The following is an 18,464-nucleotide window of genomic DNA, read 5'->3' on the forward strand; positions in this document are numbered from 1 at the left end:
GGGTGTGTCTCTGGCTGGGGGGGGGGGAGAAGGGAGAGGTAAACTGAGGCAGAGTCGACCTGGAGGTGGTCGGCAGTGGAGCCCAAGATTCTCTGGTGCCGGTTCGTCCAGATTTTTACGTTGATCCACGTGAAACCCCGGCCCCGGCCACCCACAGTGTGTGGCAGAGCGGCTTGCCCACGGTCCCCGCCGGGGCTGCCAGGGGCAGGGCATCAGAACACCGGCACGCGGAAATCACAGCTTCTCCCACGGGCCCAGGGCCCGGGGCGCACTGGCGGGCCTGCGTGTGCGGGGGCCCCGGGCTGTGGGTGAGGAAGGGGCCGCAGCCTCTGTCACCAGGAAGTCTCCAGGGAAGGCCCTCGGAGGCCTGCCGACCCCAGGCCAGCCCCGGGAAGCTTCCAGAAAAGGCTTAGGCAGGGAAGAGGCCTGGGCTGTCCAAGGCTGCAGGACTCACTGCTCCCAACGATTCCGTGGGACCCCTCCCCCAGAAGGGGCGTCTCCCCCAAGGCCACATCTGAGCTCTGCCAGGTTGTTGAAGCGGGGTGGGGGCCAATGGCCCCAGGCAGGAGTCCCCCACCTGAGGTAGTGCCCTTACCTGAGCCCCCCCACCTCCCTCGGGGCCCACCAATCCTGGCCCCACACCTGAAATCCCACCCCAGGGCCCACCCCCACCACACCCACCCCGTTACCGGCCTCCTCCCAGGCCTAGGACCCAAACTCCTCCCTCCCCCTCTTCCTTATCTCTTTTTCTAACCTTTTGCATGTTTTTAGTCTCATTTCCTGTCGGGTTTTGCATTTCCCTCCCCCACCCCTCCTGCTCGGTGACACACTTTCTCTCCTTGTCTCTCTCCTTTGCCTCCACCGGCCTCCGGCCTGACTCCCGCCTGGGCGGCCCGCTGCCCGCTCCCGGCCCTGCAGCCCCCCGGCGGGCAGGCGGGACTGAGGGCAGGGCTCCCGGGAGGAAGCCGGCGGCCTGCACGGAGGAGGCGCGCCGCGGTTGGCAGAGCATGAGCGCCCCAGGTAGGCAGGCGCCCCAGTGGCCGCGCGGGGGTGGGGGGACGGGGTGGGAGTCGGGGGAGGCGCCGGGGGAAAGCGCGGTGGTGGCTGGGGAAGCGACTGGGGTGGGGGAGAGGAGACTTGAGGTTACGGGGTTCCCGACGGTGTGGGGGGGGTCCCTGGGGGCCGAGGAGGGGCTGTGAGGGGTGGCGGAGGGCGTCTGGGAGTGGCCGGCCGGGCTCGCCCGGGGCTGGGCCCCCAGACCTCCATTCTGTCTCTCTCCCCCTCTCTCCGCTGTCTGTCCCCTTCCGAACGTCCTCCCTCTCTCCCGCTTCCACCACCCGTGTCTCTCCTCCGGGCCCCTCTCGGGCGTCTCCGAGCATCTGCATCCGGCACGGTCCCCAGCCCCTTGGGGGGGAGGAAAGGGATGAGTAAGGGCCCAGCCTCAGAGGCCGGGCAGGGCTCCCTTCCTCGCACCTGCCCCAGAGGGAGGAAAAGAATCTCTTCTAACACCTGAGAGGACAGGAAGTTTCCAGACCACAGCCAGGCCTGACTCAGAGGCTCCTGAGAGCAGGGGCCCCGGTGGGGAGGGAGGAGAGGACAGCCCCTCTCACAGGGACTGGGTGGGAGGCCTGGGCAGGGCCCACGTCGCCCCTGAAGCCAGACTGAGGGTGAGGTCACCTCCCGGGACACTGCCCAGGCTGCGGACTGTGTGCAAGGCGGAGGATGGGACCCTCCCAGGGCCACGGGGCTGCAGCTGTGCCGAGGGGGCAGCCTGCCCGGCGGGAAGGGGTTTGTCGGGGCTGCAGCGTCTGCCCAGGCTCCTGCGTGTCAGCCGGGGGCCACCTGCACTCGCTCGGTCCTGGACCGGACTGACCTGCAGGCCCGGCCTTCTCTCAAAGAGAGCCTGAGGTTTGCCGTCGATGACACCTCCCCCGACCTGCAAAGGGCACCAGCCTGGCAGGCGGCGGGGGGTCCCTGGTGCCCTCGGCATGCACCGGGGTTCGCGCACACACGGGACCGGCGCTCCACGTCACGCTCCGTCCTTTCCGAATCTCCATGTCTGTCCACCCAGAGGCAGCTGCAGAGTGATGGCTCCGCGCAGGCCCCGAGGTGACCCGAGGGCAGGGGGCGCCTGGCACCCCGCCTGCCATCCCAGCAAAGCGGTTTGGACCGACGCAGGTTTTATTGGCGCCGGTATCAAACCAAAGGCCGGGGGCCCGCCAGTCCAAACGGCCTTGAGGCCGCCCAGGATGGTCCTTTGTGTGATTTTTTTTAGATTGTGGCAAAACGCACATAACATAAAAGTCAGCACCTCCGCCTCTGACCGGTGTCCAGTCCAGGGACAGTAGGCACATTTGCACTGTGGTGTGAGCGTCCGCACTGTCCACCTTCACCCCCCACCCCAGTGAGACTCCGCCCAGAGAAGCACTCTCCCCCCAAGCCCCACCCCTGGGCCCGGGCCCCACCCTCGATTTGCTGTCACTGCCACCGACCGACCACCCCAGGCCCCTCCCTTCGGTGGGCTCTTACAGCGCATGCACATCCTCCTGCGTCTGGGCGCTGTCACTGGGCCTATCGACTTCAGGGTCCGTCACCGTCACAGCAGGTGGCCGAGCGTCCTTCCTTTTCAAGGCTGGGTGAGCGTCCCCTGTCCAGGTGGACCCTACGTTTCTGTCCATTCATCCTCTCTACGTGATCTTTTAAAATGACGTGCAACCCCAACTCTTCTTCCAAAGCTGGTGGCCCTGGTAAGAGTCAGTCCGTGGGCACCCTCTAGGGGGCGCTGTGGGGGACCCAGACGTCCCTAAGCAGGTCACCCTGTGCAGGCCCAGTGTGCCCTGGCCAGCGTGTGGCTCGGACCCCCCCCCCCCCCCGTGGACAGAAGAGAATTTGGGGCAGAGAAGGTGGTGGCGGGAGGCCAGCTGAGAGATGCTGTGTCCCGAAGGCCTCAGAAAGTCAGAGGTGCTTCCGGGCTGGGATGGTGCAGTCTGGGCCGCCTCCCGGCTCCCTCCCCGCCCTCCCACGTGGAGTTTGTCCGTCCCTGGAGGCCAGACTTGTTCGGGTTCGGTGGTGGGGCGGACGGTGGGGGCTGCGGGCCCTTCTGTGGCCATAGCTCCTGGCGCCACCTCTCGCGAGACAGCCAGGTGGAGCCCCGACGTTCAGACGATGGGGGTGGACGGGGGCGTCGAGCGCTGAAGCCTGGAGCGTCCTCGCATCGGTTTAAAAGTGGCCTCTTTTCGGTTCGGCCGGGCCCTGTGCTGGGCCTTGGAGCCAGCGCCCCTGGGAGCGGGGACGGGGTTCAGTCCCCGCGGGCCGGCGTTCCCTGCGGCCACCCTGACACGGCCTGGCTGCTGCTGCTGCTGTTTCTCACACCCAGACCTCGGAGATTCGTCTTTAAAACAACGCAGGCCACGGGGAGAGGACGGTAGGAGTCCGTGCGCACCTCTTGGGTGTGAGGCCGGGGGCAGAGGGGAAGGTGCATCACGCTGCGACCGCAAGCGTGGGTTCGAGTTGCCGCCGCTCCCCTGTGCTCACCGTGTGACCTTGGGCGGGCCTGCGGCCACTCCGGCTCCCGGAGAGTCGTGTCTCCCCAGTGCAGTCAGGATGCTAATGTTGATCATGTTCCGGCCCGTCAGCTGCACGGAGCACAGAACGAGAAAACATGAGATGTGACATATCATTGCTTTTGCTGTCACTCCCAAGGTCCCGCCGGGGGCAGGCAGGCGGCCTCCCCAATCCGGTGCGGTGGGCTCGGTCACCTAGCTTCCCGGCCCCCCGGCACCGAGGTGAAGGGAAGGCCACCCCGTGCCGCACTGTCCCATGGGTCCAGAACCCGTGGGAAGTGGTGTCCATACGGGAACAGAAAGAGAAGGAAAAAGCAACTGCCGTGAAAGTCCCTGAAAACCACTTTTCTGCTAAAGAAAGCTTCAATAGGCACACTCCTGGGTGCCAGTCCCCTCCCTGCGCCGCGCCGTGTGGGCAGAGCCAGCTCGTGGGGCGTCCCGGACTCCCCGAGCTGCTCCCGCTCCGGGTCGGTGGTTCCTACGGGCAGTGAGTTTCAGGGGGCAATCGCTTGCGTTGTGGTCTGCTCAGGCCTCGGAGGTTACAATGGTCACTGTCCGATTTGTGGAACGGGTGTCGGTGGCCTGGTGGCTGGGGCTCTCTCTCCCCTGCTCTGGTCCTGGGGTCCGGGCCCCCAGGCACGTTGGTTGTGTCACCGTGCTCTGCCTCCCCCCCCACCACCCTGGCTGGTAGTATGGAAGCAGCTGCAGACACGTGGGGTGGCTGGACTGGGCCAGGGGCGGACAATGACCAGAACAGGAGGGGGCCCTCGACCAAAGATGGCTGACTCCGGAGTCAGGAATTCTACCCAAAGACAAAAGCTTTGAAAGGGTCTGAGCGAAGAGAACTCGAACCCACCCACCCACCCGCACGGCTCATTTTCTGTTGGGTAGGTGGGAAGGAGTACAGCGGGGACGCGCCCTTCTCACCTGGCAGATGGGTGAAGACCAGAAATGCTGGTAAAGCTGACCAGTGGCAGGGCGAGAGGTGGCAGGTGCCCTCGTGCCTCGGGCGGACGGTGCACCCGGTCCAGCAGGGTGGGTGGACGGACGCACCCCAGGGCCCAGGGACTCGGCTCTGAGACGCCCGGCACAGCTGGACCTGCCCGCCTCCTTGTGCACCCCGGCGGTAACTGCCCCGTCCTAGTTTCCTGCGGGGAGAAGCTAGAAGTCACACACAGAGACCCCCACAGGCCGCGGTCCCCACAGTGGGATTCTGCGAGCCATTCACAGGATGCAGAGGGGTCTGTCCAGGGCGCACACGGGAGTTTCTGGAAGGAAACACCAGCACGGAGAAGGAGGAGCTGCTCCTGGTCGGGCGTTGGGGGAACGGGGCTCAGGGGCCCCGTCCGGGGGGAAGAGTTTCGGTGTTTGTGCTGTATCCTTCTCTCCGGGTTGTTCTTACTGCGAGTGTCTACCGTCTTCATAAGTAAGACGCAAGCAGGAGAAAAGTAAGGTTAAGGAAAGAGGGGCCAGGGCGGGTGCCCCCTCCCCCCACCCAGTCTTCTGTTGCCAGCCCAGTTCTGGGCATCCCTGTTTCCTGCCAGAAGGACACCTTTCCCTCTGGAGCGGCTTCCAACTCCAGCAGGTCCCAGTCAGAGAAACCCCAGCCCCCGCCCCCCCCGTGCTCCCGCCGAACAGCAAACCGGGTTGGGGAAGGGGTCTCGGCGTCGAGGCGCGGCCCACAGCGCACTTCCCGAACCCGATGGGTTCCGTGGACGAGGCCCTGCCCCTCCCGGCCCCCCGCCCGCCCTTGAACCTCTCAGAAGTGGCATCACACATAGGCTTCCCCCGTCTCCAGCTCGGGCTTCCTTCGTGTTCTGTGTGGCAGTCATGGGGGTCGGCGGGGCGGGGGTTCCATCGCCGCAGGACCGCGTTGTACGAATCCACCGCGATTCACCGTCCTTCCTACGGCTGAAAGGGTCGTGCTGTCTGCAGCTCGGGCTGCCCTGGCGCAGCTGCTGTGCCCGTGCCCGCGGAGGCCTTGGTGGCCGGGACCCGAGCTTCTGATCGGAGAGGGCCAGCAGACCCCCGAGCCGGCATCGTCCGAGGGCCGGGACACGGTCGTTTCCCGGGGCGAACGCTGGTACGAAGTGAAACCGCCTCCTGCCAACAGCGGAGCTCCCTTCCCGGCCTCCGAGTCAGCTCATGTGATTCGTGGACGTTTTCGAAGAAGAAATGTCCTTGTTCTAAAAGGGATTCCAGCACGGCTGGCTCAGGGGGAACGTGCCCTTGAATAATAGCGATACCTCGCACCTGTCTCCAAGCTTCCGGCCTTCAGTGCTCAGACGCTGCTTGAAAACCAATTTGTTAACCTCCGCGGGGCCTGGGTGCTGGGCCCAGGGCCACCCTTCCTCGCCGGTGAAGGGTGGAGGGTGTGGGGGCCCCCTCCTCGTGGGAGTTCTCCATCTTTGAAACACTCGGCTTCCCCCTCGCTCAGGGTGGGGGGGCTCTTCCCCCGGGGCCCTGGAGGCTCCTGGGTGTTGAGTCGGGGGGGGGGGGGGGGGGGCCGCGGGCTGGGGGCGCAGAGGAGGCCGGCTTCGGCAGGAGGGTGGTTTTCTGTGGCCGCCCCGAGTCAGAAGGCCGCCACCGGCGGCAGAAACAGAGGGTGCTCCTCCAGGCACGGTGTGCTCCTTGGGTAGAACCATTACGGCTTTTCCTTCTCGAGTCTGCACGGTGATGGAGCTGAAGCCTTCTCTCCCACCACAGCCGCAGGCGGAGGTCCCAGGGTTAGGGCTCCGCGTGGAACTTGGGAGACGCCGTCCCGCCGGTGACGGCGTTCCGGCTGACCGCTTTGGAAGTGTGGTCTGCCCTCTCCGCCCCCCACATGATGGCCTCCATGGCCAAGTCCAGGGGTCCACTCTGAGTCCTCACAGGGCCTGGCCTGGCAGCATCCCTGGACACGGTCAGTCCCTCCCTCCTGCTGGACCCGGGGGTCCCGAGGTCCCGAGGTCGGGGGGGCCTCACGCCTTTGTTTCTCCCATGTCTGTGGACCCCCTCCTCGTCTCTCTTCTCCAAGTCCCCATGTCCTCCGCCTCCCCGGCCACAGGGCCTCGGGCCTCTCCTTTCTTCACTCTCCTTCCGGGGGGGGGGGGCACACGGCCTGGGCTCACTGCTCTGAAGGTCAGGCGTCCCCGCGCTCACACCCCCCGAGCTCACGACCCCCGAGGTGCGCCTGGCCCCTGCCGGAGGCCCCTCTGGAGCGCTGGGCTTTCGTGGGCAGCGGCCTCGACGTGGGTCCACCTGGACTCGCAGGAGGTCCGGGACCAAACTCCGGGTTTTCCACCCCACGTCCTCTCTCCCGCCCTACCTGGTGCTCTGTGTAACACCCCGGCCGGCCCCCCGTTTCCGCTCCCGGGGACACGGCCGCGTCCTTGAGCCCCGCACAGAAGGCCCGGGGCCCCGGCTGGGCGGGGAGGAGTGGGGTCCTCGGGCCCGCCCCTGAATCTTTCGGCGGGGACTTGCTTACCCTGCACGCGGGGCATAGAGCGAGCCGTGGGCCGCTGGGGCGCGTCCCTCCTCCCCTCTGCCCTCGGCTTCCTTGTGCACCAGATGCGACGCCGCCGAGTGGAGGCGAAGGGCAGGTGGCACGTGGGTTTCCTCGTGAGGGCCAGGCCCCGGCCGGCAGGGACCGCGGGCCCGAGGAGGCCCGGGCTCCGTGGAGAGAGTCTGTGATCGATTGCGCACGTCCGCTGTGGGCGTGAGACTGAAAATTGAAGCCTTGTGCCTCCGATTAGTCATCTCCGCCCTCGCTGGGCAGGACCGGGCACCCGCCAGCTTTAAACATCCAGGACGGCGCCGTGACCTTGAGCACATCAACTGTCCCAAGGTTTTGTTTCCACCCGGGCGCGATGGAGATAAATAAGGCCCGCCTCCCTACCGCACCAAATTGCTCCGAGGAGCACGGGAGATAGTGGGTGAAAAACTGCCCTGGAAATAACAAAACGTTCTAGAAATGGGAGGTTTTATTGTTATTAATTGACCTCGCTCGTCATGAATTCCTGTTAGTCACGCCTTCCTCTGAGCCATCTCACGGGGCCGGGCAAAAGCTTTGCTTTCGATTTGCCCTCCCTCTGGGGAGACGGTGGGTGGCACTCGGATGCTCTGGGGACGGCGAGGAGGGAGGTCGCCGTGGACGCTGGGGGTGCAGGGTGCGTTTCTCTGAACGACCCCCCCCCAGGCAGGGGGAAGCCTGGTGCCGCCCCCAGCGCCACCCCCCGCCTGCCAGCGCCATGCACCTTGCAGCCTCAGCCACGGTCCCCGCCCCGTGCCCACGCTTCTGCACAGTGGGTGGGGGGACTCTTCCCGGAGTGAGTTTTCACATCCCTTCCAGGGTTGTCCTTGTCACCCCGACCTGAGGAGTCCGGCGAACGCCCCAGGCGGGCAGCGGGAGCAGTGGGCCCCCGGGAGGTGCCCAGGGCCCCTCGGGTCCGTTTATGCCGCAGGTGCCTGGACGGCCCGTGGAGACAGCCCAGCACGTCCGCCGTTGTTACCTAATGGGAAAGACAAAAACAAAACAAAACAAAACAAAAAGCCCTGCCTAAATCAACAAGCCTGCCTCCTTCCCCCGCGAATGCCGAGGACGCCCCGTGTTTTCTGCCGAAACCCCAAGCACGGTCGCTGTTTGCAGCCCCCTCTGGGCTCGGACGTTTCCTGGGGGAGCCATCCGTCCCTGCATTACCGGGCGCGAGCAAAGCTTCGGGGCGTTTCTGCTCGCCGGCGGCGTGTTCTGAGTGGGATTCATTGCTCGGGCTCTTATTTATCAGCGAGTGTGTTTTATCGTAACGTGTTTCATTTCCTCCCGCCTGCGACTCGGGCTTTCTTCCTCGGCCCTCGCCATGAGCGATGCTCAGTGCGGTATGGAACGAGCGGCATTCAGAACTCCTCCAAGACACGCAGGGTTTTTTTTCTTCTGGTTTGATTTTTTTTTTTCTCTCTCTCTCTCGTGGCAAAAGAAGAAAGGACTCGAGTTTCCTGTAGGACTGGAAACAGTGAATCAGATTTTTGTTTTGCTTCAACCCTGAAAATCTCAGGCAGGAGCACAAGGGCTCTGGACGGAGCTGATGGCTGTGTTTCAGGGTCGGGGGGGGGGGGGGTCGGGGGCGGGGCTCCTTCCAGGCAGGCCACCCACGGCCGCCTGAGTCACGGCGCCGAGGGGGCCCTGACACCGCCCCGTCGCCTCTCCTGTTCCTCCCGTGGGCCTCGCAGCCATTCCGCACCTGGTGTTATTCACACAGCGGGGCGTGCCGTGGGCGTGGGCTCGGCCTCCCACCGGCCTGGACACCCGGGATGAGCCGCTGGACTTCTCTGCCCCCCCCCGCCCCCCCCCCGCTCCTCGCCTGCGAGGCGGGGACAGCAGCGCCCTGCTCGCGGGAGATTAAACTGGCTGCCGCGCAGCGCGTGCCGGGCCGGTGCAGTGCACATCTCGTTCGGGGACACACGCAATAGCGCGTGCTCGTCGCCAGAGGTGGGGCGCCCTAGAGTGAGCTCTGAAGGGTCCCCCCCAAATCTGAAACCCGGCGTGAGCCACCTGCCAAGCGTTTGCTTCCATCCCTTCGTCTGGTGCTCGTGCATGAACATGCATCACCACCGTTACCCACGCACACGTGGTCCCGGTGTCTGCCCGTCACGGGCCCTCTGCTCGGTGCTCAGGGGGCGGGGAGGATGAAAAACCGGGCTCCCCGCCCCCACCGGGCTGTGGTCCGGTGCAGAGGCCGTCAGCGGCCAGAGAGAGCATTTACGATGAAGGAGGCCCCAGGCCAAGGCCGCCTGCCCGGGGGGCTTCCCGGAGTGGGGCAGCTGGGACGGGCGGGAAAGGAGTGGGGCTCCTCGCAGGCAGAGAACAGCCGAGGCTTTCCGAGCAGAGAAGCAGAGGGGGGCCCGGCTGGGGGCGGGTGGGCTGTGTCCAAGCTGGAAAAACATCCTGAAGCTGTGGGGCCAGGGGGAGGAGAGGCCCCCAGGAGCCCCCAGAGGCTGCCCCACGGAGGCAGAGGCTGTCCTGAGGGTGAGGGCCGGCTGCCGGGGGCTGGGGCAGGGGTGCAGGGTCCGAGGGCACCACGGGAGGCCCGAGGCAGGGCCCTCCTCCCAGGGCACACGGGCCAGGGTCAGTTTTACTATTTTAAGTAAACGTCACGTGGAGGTGTCCCGTCTACGAGAGACACCCCCACATCCCGAGGGGGGCGCTCGGGGGATTTTCACAGCGCCACCTGCACCCAGATCGAGAAACATAACAGGGGCCGCCTAAGAAAGGACCGGGCTCGGTCATCGCGGTGACTTCACCGTCGGATTAATTCTCGGCGTGAGGGTGTCCCAGATAGTGCTAGGGGCATTCACGCATGGAAACAATATCGGGTGTTCGTGCAAAATGCCCGTCGGAGCCGGAGCCCTGTGCTGCCCTGCCCTGTCCCCGAGGTCACCTGGGGTGGCCGTTTTCCCTCTCGCACTTTCACTGCCCAGAAGTCGGACTATAAATATTTCACGTCCCACCGGCGTGACTGCCGAGGGCTGGTGAGCTGGCGGACCGGTCCGGGCCGCTGTGGGCGAGGCTGCTGCGAGCGTTCTTGTTCTCACCCTTTGGAGACACCCGTGTGCGTCCCACCCGGGAGGGTCTCAGAGGACGCTTGCACTCCACTCTGCCCAGCAGGGTCCCGAAAGCCCCGCAGCAGCCACGCCCCCATCCGCGGCCAGGGCGAGTGCCGGGTGCCCCGCATCTGTGTCCACACTTGGTATTGTCTGTCTCCTCGTTTTAGCCACTCCGGTGGGGGTGCCGTCAAAACAGATACTTCTGAGGTTTAAATTTGCGTTTCACTTATGGCAAAGTCGGGCGCCTTCTCACACGCTGGCTGGCCGCTTTGGATCTTCTTGGGAAGCTTTCGCTCCGGTCGCCGTGTTGTCATGGAGTCGCTGGAGTTCATACGTGACGGGTGGGAGTCCTCTGTCAGGTAAATGGGCTAGAGGCACTTTTCTTCGGTTTACGGCCTGCCCTTGAACTTCCTTAATGGAGTCTGCTGGTGAACAGCAGGTCTCATTTTAATACGGGGTTCTTTTCCCCTTACGGCGAACTCTCGTTTGAGTGCTGTTTAAGAGAGAGAGGCTGACCCCGAGGTTCGTGTTTCCTCTAAGAGCTTTATTGTTTCATTTCTCACAGTCAGATCCATAATTCACCTAGAATGAATGTTGCCTTTTAAATCTGCCTTGTTAAAGTGTAATTTACATACGACAAACTGTACCCACTTTCAGTCTGTAGCGCGGTGACTCGGGGTGGAGGTAGGCACCCACGTACCACGACCCCATCACGATGCACGGGCTGTTCCCATCTCCCCGCCCCGTGGCCTCCGCCCCTCTGCTGTGCAGGGCATGGTCCGAGGGCCAGCGCGCCGCCCCTCCTGGGAGCTGGTTCCATGCTCGGGGCCTGGGGCCCCGGCCTGGACCCACTGGGTCAGAACCCGCGTTTGAACAGGGCTCCCAGGTACGTCCCATGCACACGAGCGGCGTGGCTGCAGCCCGAGTTCCTCTGCAGAGAGGCGAGAAGCCACAAACGCTGGTCCTGTTGTCAGGAGCAGCACGGCCTGAAGCAAGGCCAAGGAGGCGATGGATTCTGGAGTTTGGGAAGAGACAGGAGAGAGAGGGACGAAGCCGGGAGCCGGCCTTGAAGTCACCCGGGAGCACCGCCATCCCCAGCGGGGCGTCGCCCAGGGGAGCGGCAGAGCTGCCCCGCCCGGCTGTCCCCCCTCACTTCAGTTCCCCCATGAGTTACCCCTCAGTCTCAGCTGGGGGACGGCGCGCTGTGTCCCCCCCAAGTAAGCCCACTGAGGATTCCTGCGTCTCCGGCAGGCGGGGCCCGGTTGAGGTTCCTTCCGGCTCTAAGAACCTGAGGTAGCTTCTTTCCCACGGAGGTGAAACCCGCACAACATCGGGCTGACCGTTCCCAGCGTGCAGTGGGGGGCATTTACTGCTGCCGAGACCCGCCGCCGTGGCCCTCGCCCGGCTGCACGCCGGTGTCCGCGCCCAGTCCTCCCGCCGCCTGGGCAGCCGCCCACCGGCTCTCCATCTCCAGACGCCGCCTTCTAGGGTTTCAGGTGAGCGGCTCGAGTTCTGGGCTCAGGCTCCCACCCCGGCGCCCTGGTCTCCGGGGCCTCCCCGCTGCGCCTGTGAGCCCCGCCACCTCCTCGTGGCCGAAGAGCAGCCCGCCTCGTGGACTCGGCACCGTCCACTCACCCAGGCAGTGCACCCGTGGACGCACGTTTGGTGTTTCCACGGCTGCTGGGGGCAGCGTTCTCGTTCCCCTCCGGGTCCAGAGGCCGTCTGAGCCCCTCCTGTCGGCTCCCCGGGGGACTGACCTAGGAGGGGAGCGGCGGGGTCGCTCCGTGTTCGACCCCCGGAGGGCTGCCAGGCCGGCTCTGCTGCGGCATCCTGCATCCCCAGCACGACTCCGCCCACCCTCACTGTGTGCGGCAGAAGTTCAGAAGGGAGGTGGCGCACCGAGGGGGAGGTGGCCAGAGGGGGCGCTTTGGTGGGGTCGCAGGGCCTGTGGGCGCTGCAGCGGAGGTGGGGAGGGCAGCCAGGCGCCTCGGGTGGGAGCCGGTCGGCGGGTCCAGCGACGGCCCAGCTGAGCGCCCACTCTCACAGGGGGTTTGCACGGGCCCTTTAGCGGAGGGCAGCCTCGGCCGGGGCTCCGGTCCCTGACTCCCGTGCAGCTCCTCCGCCTCTGAGCGGAAGTCTGCCGTGAGAGGCAGGCCGGGCTGTGAGAGGGAGGGCAGGGGACCCCGTGACAAGGTCCTTCTTTCGTCCCGACTCCTCCACGGCGGAGGCAGGGCCCCCGAGCTATCATCTGTCTGCTTCCCACTGTCATCAAAGACGTGTGCCCGGCGGGGAGGACAGGAAGCTGGAGTCGGAGTGCCATTGGGGCGGGGACCGCCAGCTCCCGCTTCCTCCCCCTCTGGCTTTAAAGCGAACTCCGGGGGTTACCACGGCGGGCCGGGCACCACCAGTCCTCACCAGGGGAGCTCAGCGCCACACCCGCGGGGCACTCTGCGGTGGCGGGAAGGGCGGCGAGGAAGAGGGGACAACAGGCAGCCCTCCGGCAGTGGACCCAAGGGCCAGCGAGGGACTTAGCGCCCCAGCAGGGCCCCGTGGGGCGGGGGCGGGGGCTGGGCGCCGTCAGCGGAGGGAGGGTCTACGGGGCCCTGTGTGAGCCCCTCCAGCCGCCTCGCCCAGCACCACAGGCTGGGTGGTGTCAGCCACTGAAATTTATTTTTTCTCAGTCCCGGGGCCGGGGTTCCAAGATCAGGGGTCCGCCGGGCTGGTTGCTCCTGAGGCCTCTCCCCTGGACGTCTAGGCGACCTTGACCTCTAGAGCACCTGCTCCTTGTCCTCACGCGGCCGAACCCCCGTGCCTGTCTGTGTTCTGATCTCTTCTCCTCACCGACACCAGCCCCGAGGGATGACACCCCGGTCCAGTGCCCTCGTCCTGGGTCAGTGCCGCCTCAAAGACACGGCCTCCGAGCACTGTCACGTCGTAGGTTCCGGGAGCTAGGACACCCACGGGTGCATTGTCAAGGGAGACAAGTCAGCCCGTAACACCCCCTGAGGGACTTTGGCTCTGGAGTGGCCCCCGAGCCAGTCCCTGCCCTCACCGGCGAGGCCGGTCCCCGGGCCGGCACAGCTTCCAGAGCCGGCCCAGGGAGGTCAGCCAGTGTGCCGAGACTGTGAGGCTTAGGACAGCAGGCACCCTTAGGTGCAGACTGCGGGGCCGCACCCAGGAATCTCACACCACCCTGGCGGCCCCTTTAATTAAAACTCACAGCATCTCTGGAAACGTGGGTGATCCGTCCAGTCCGCAGAGGGGAAAGGGGCGGTCCCCAAACCCGGAGCTCTGAGAGCACCCACCTCCCCAGTCTGGGGTGCCCCGGCCTGAAGACCCTGGTGGGTGAGGAGGAGGGGCCCGGGCAGGGAAGGGCTGTTCCCACGTGGCAAGCGGCAGGTCTGGAGGGGGCCTTGCCCGCCCCTCCCCGTCTGCGCCTTTCCTTCCCGCCCTTGTTCACCGTGGGCAGCGCTTTTACTCCTCTTGCTGGCCTTTCTCTGTCCAGCAGGCACCGCGGGGAGGCAGCGTATCCCGTGGGGAGGGACGCGTCTGGGCGCTGGAGCCGCGGGCTGGGGCCCCTCCCACCCGGCCTCTGCCAGTAGGCCGCCCCGGGAATGTGGCAAACTCACACCGGGCTGCCCTGAGCTCCGCCCCCTCTGGGGGGGGCCCAGGGGTGGGTGTGGCTGGCGTCCACTGGAGACGGGAGTGTGGGCGGTGCAGTGCGCGGCTTGGGGCCTCCTCCCCGAGCACGGAGCGCGCAGACAGCTCGGTCCATCACGGTCTACGGTCCCCGCTCCCTCCCCAGCCCCCTTTTGGGTTTTCACGGCGGCCCCCAGCCCAGTCTTCTCCCTGGATAGCCGGGGAGGCCGCCTAACTTACACCCCGACCACGCCACTCGGTCTGATGAACACACGGAAGACCGGCTGCCTCTGGCGCGCAGTCCTTTGGATTTTGGCGCAAAAATGGATCCAAGCGGCCACCATAGTCTGGACGCAGAAACAGCTCTGTCCCGTCCCCCCCACCCGCAACAACGCCCTCGCGCTGCTCCTTCGCGGCCCCGCCCCGGCACCACCGCCGCGTTCCAACACGGGCGTCTCCTGTTTTCGAGAGCCTCGTGGCAGCGGAATCCCCGCCCCGTGGAGCCCTGGGCGACCGGCGTCCTGCGTCCGGCGCGCTGTCTCTGAGGTTCATCCGCGTTCTCGCGTGTCCCCGCCGCCGGCTCCTTGGACGGCCCGCAGCAGCCACGCCGCGGTGCGCCGTGCCTGGTCCCCAGCGGAGGACGTGGGGGCTGTTTCCAGGTTTGGGTGGTCAGGCTCGGAGCTGTTGGAAACGTCCGCGCACGGGCGTTTGGGGGGCCACCCGTTCTGGGGTTTCCGGGGCCAGCGCCTGAGCGCGGCGTCACTGCAGAAGCCTGTGCTTAACTCCGTGAGACACCGCCGACGCCGCCTTCCAGGCAGGCCCAGCGGCTGCACCTCCTCCCCGGTGTCGGAGCCCGCAGAGTGTTGGGTGTCGGGGTGCCGCTGGGAGGGTCGGGGTGTCGTGGAAGCTCATCACGGCTTCACTCTGCCCGTCCCCCACGGCTAACGAGGGTGACGCATTCACACGTCCTTCTGGTAAAGCGCCTGTCCAAGGCTTTCGTTCATTTTTAAATTGTTTTTTTTCTTTTTCCTTAGCGCTCACTCTTTGGTCCCTTTTATGTTCTGGATGCCAGCTCTTTGGCAGACAGGCGATAGGCAGGCCCTTCTGCGTCTGGGGCGGGTCTTCTCCTTCCTGTGTCCGGGTGGTTGCGGGGGCAGCGTCTTCAGTTCTCAGGAGGGAGTCCCACATGTCCCCCTCCCTCGTGATCACGGGCTGTGCTCCTGTCCTGTCCAGGAACTCTTCTTCGTCTGAGCCGTCGCTGCAAACGTTTCCCGTTTTCTCCTAAACGTCGTGTCGTTGTAGGTGTTATCCTTAAACACGTGATCATGATCGAGGTTGAGTCTGTTCTCACACGAGGGGGGAGGCGTAGGCTGACGCTCATCATTTTGCAGACGGATTTCCAGGGAGCCCGCCACGAGCCACTGAAAAGACTGCCCTCCTTCCACACGTAGCATTTGAACCTCTGTCCAAAAAACCCATCAACTGGCCGTACTTCCGTGGGTTCCTCTCTGGAGTCCGTCTGTCTGTCCCCTCACCAGCGCCGTTGTGCTCTGTCGGCTGCTGCAGCTCCGCAGTCCTTTAAAAGTCAGGCTTTCCAAATCGCTTTCACTATTCTAACGCCTGTGCGTTTCCGTGCCAGTTTTAGAGTTGGCTTGCCCCTGTTAGAACTCCCGCCGTGACTCTCCGACACAAACCAGGGCGCTGGAGAGAGTGAGAGGCAGCACTCTGCACCGACTACCCGGGGTGGTCCCGGGCGAGGGGGGGGAGGGGCGGCGGGGAGGGGCCCTGGCCATGGATGTCTTTCTTGACGCGAGAGGCTCAGGCGGGACACGGAACGCCCAGGGGCATCTGACCCTCATTGCGTGCAGCGGGGCCCTCACCTGTTAGGAACCGGAGCCCGTACTCTCAGTATTATGAAGTAGCCAAAGATTGTATCGGTGTTTGGGTCTGTTCTATACTTCCTTTATTCTTTATTTTTACCCTTACCGGAAGACATTTGGTCATTGTTTTTAGAAAGGGGAGGGCAGAGGAGAAAGAGAGAAACATCCATTTGTTACCTTTCACACGAGCCCTGGTCGGAGATCGAACCCACAACCCAGGCACGTGCCCTGACTGGGAATCGAACCTGTGACCTTTCAGTCTTCAGGACGACAGCCAACCCACTGGACCACCCAGCCAGGCCAATCTTTTGTGTATTCTTCTTTCTAAAAATTCATGCCTCAAACATTCTTTTAAAATCCTCGAGGACCATAGCCAGAGCCACCGTCCCTCTGACTGATGAACGTGTCGTCACCCCCGGGTGCCCCCTGCGGAGAGCGGCGCTGAAGGTTAGGTGCTGCTCGCCGGACCTCTTTCGAGGCGCAGAGAAATGAGCTATACTTTGGGGGCATCACACACCTTTTTCCTTCACTTGAAAGTACGTGTCAGCTCTGGCTGGCGTAGCTCAGTGGATTGAGCGCGGGCTGTGAACCAGTGTCGCAGGTTCGATTCCCAGTCAGGGCACATGCCTGGGTTGCAGGCCATGGCCCCCAGCAACCGCACATTCATGTTTCTCTCTCTCTCTATCTCCCTCCCTTCCCTCTCTAAAAAATAAATAAAATATTTAAAAGAAAGAAAGAAAAAAGTAAGTCTCAGAGCTCTTTCTGCATCGGTACAAACCCCGCCCCATTCTCGACACCTTCAAGGTCCTCACCGGGGCAGGAGAGCACCAAGTTTCACGTGCCCAGTCCCGTGCCGATGGGCATTTAGGGTTCCTTCCGGTCCTGCTCTTCCTCGGAGGCACACACCTCCGAGCAGAGAGGGGGCTGCGTCTCCCGGCGAGGCGCCCACGTGGAATTGTCCAGTGCAGGGTATGTGCGCTGGGTCACAGGGATATTGTTAGATTTCCCCCCAAAACTGGCTGGACAGTTTATATTCTCACCAAGACAGTGTGAGAGTATTTTTTGCCCTGTACCTGGGCCAAAACTTTGTACACCCAAGACTGAAGTGTCGCCACTCAGATTGCCAGAACACGCTGACATAACGACACAGACAGCTGACCGTGTCCGGGGCATGCCTGCACGAGCTCTGGTGATGTCCGTGGGCTCACGGACCCCATGACGCAGCCCCACAGCGACCCCGCAGGACGGGGTCCCTCGTTGCTCCAGCTCCACGGCGGAGGACACTCAGGTGCAGAGCGGCCTCTCGTTGTTGCCCGGACTGTGCGCCCTTGCTTCCCCCGAGCCTGACCGTGACTTCAGGGTCTCGGTCGCAGAGGCCCCCATGGCCTGCGGGTCGGCTTCCTTCTTTCCTCTCCCACCACATTCCTTGCCTTCTTCTTGGAGCTCTGCACAATTTTTGTCTCCCGTGTCTTGGGTGTGCTCCTGGCCCACAGCTCACACTTCTAACTCGGTCGCGCCGTGTCCCGTCCTGCGCTGTAAGTATGTCGGGCTCCGAGGCATCCAGGGTCTCCCTGAGGACTCGGGCTGACTGCGCCCTGCTCGGGAACGCTTTCCTGCCCGGGACTCTGGACATGTTTTAAATTCCTTTCTTCTAACGCTTTTGGGGTTTGTTATTTATTTTTTTAAGTCATTCATGTATGCTGAACTTATTTTTGCCCAGGGGCCCGATAGGAATATCGGTTTCTCCAAATTGTTAGCAAATCGTCCCCACGGTCCCCGAATACTGCTGTCAGCCCTCCCGCTGCCGTGCCGCGCGCCCTGGCCACGCACCAAACTTCCACACACAGTGGGGCTGTTCACGGGATTGTGTCCACCGATCTGCTTGTCTGTCTGTGGACCTCGATGGCCCGCGGCTCCGCAACATGGTTTAACAGCCGGAGAGAGAGACGTTGTCTTGGGTGTAGCCGCCTTGCCGAACTCTCATTGGTCATAGCAGTTTATGGTCTCGTTGTTGTTCCTTTTAAAACAATGCTTCATGTATGTCTTTACAGCACTTTTGGTGGATAGGCTGGAGGTCGTGTTGTTTCGTAATTCTTTTTGCTTTTGTATTATTCGCAGCAGAAATGCCATATGTTATTTCTGCTTTCCACTGCTGCTTGGAATTTCTTCTGTGGCGAATGCACGGCGGTAAGATGCCCATGTGCCCTTGAAACCAGCCCGTCCTCTCCGTTATGGGGTGCAGAGGCTGCTGACCCATTAGAGCAAACGTTCATTGTTTTCGCTCCTGGGACCGTGCATGCTTGTCCCCTTCGTGGGGGCTTTATGAAGTCCCTCGCCGTGACAGCGACTTTGCCGGTTTCTTCCTGCCCGTCTCGCGGCTCTGCCTCTCGGGCGCCGGAGCCGGGCTGCGAGGCCCGGGACACGCACAGGGGAGCTGGCTGCTCTTCGCGGCGTAAAGCCCTCCGTCGCCCCTTCTGGCGTTTCCCCTTCGGTCCACATTCCTGTCGGCCCCTCTCCCGTCGGCCCCTCTCCCTTCGCTGTAATTTCTGATACAATGGACTTAACGTTTACTATTCCTAATCACGGTGACTTGGAGTTCGCGTCACTTTTTTAGCTCCCTGCCTTGTGTAGAATCGACCGGGTCCTCTCTTCTTCGTTCCGTTTTTCCTGCGATGGTCCGCTCATCGCTGTTCCCCATCGATCTTCCGCCCGGTGGTTGCCTCCCTTGTTGGGAGCGGGTGACAGGCGTCCGATCACGGCGGCAGAGCGGCTTCTCCCTCTAACTCGGCCCATTGTTGCGTCG

General features: G+C 63.9%; 1 protein-coding gene across 2 annotated transcripts in view; it reads left to right on the forward strand.

Annotated features, from left to right (window-relative positions):
• Positions 1-878: 878 nt before the first annotated feature.
• Positions 879-18,464, forward strand: part of CARD11 (caspase recruitment domain family member 11) — a 70,327-nt gene continuing 52,741 nt past the window's right edge. For both annotated transcript variants that reach the window (XM_036013856.1, XM_028527267.2), the window contains exon 1: positions 879-1,020. The gene's annotated coding sequence lies outside the window, so the exon portion shown is untranslated. The remainder of the gene's footprint in view (positions 1,021-18,464) is intronic.

The sequence above is a fragment of the Phyllostomus discolor genome, chromosome 13, assembly GCF_004126475.2.
Source record: "Phyllostomus discolor isolate MPI-MPIP mPhyDis1 chromosome 13, mPhyDis1.pri.v3, whole genome shotgun sequence".
NCBI classification, from domain to species: Eukaryota; Metazoa; Chordata; class Mammalia; order Chiroptera; family Phyllostomidae; genus Phyllostomus; species Phyllostomus discolor.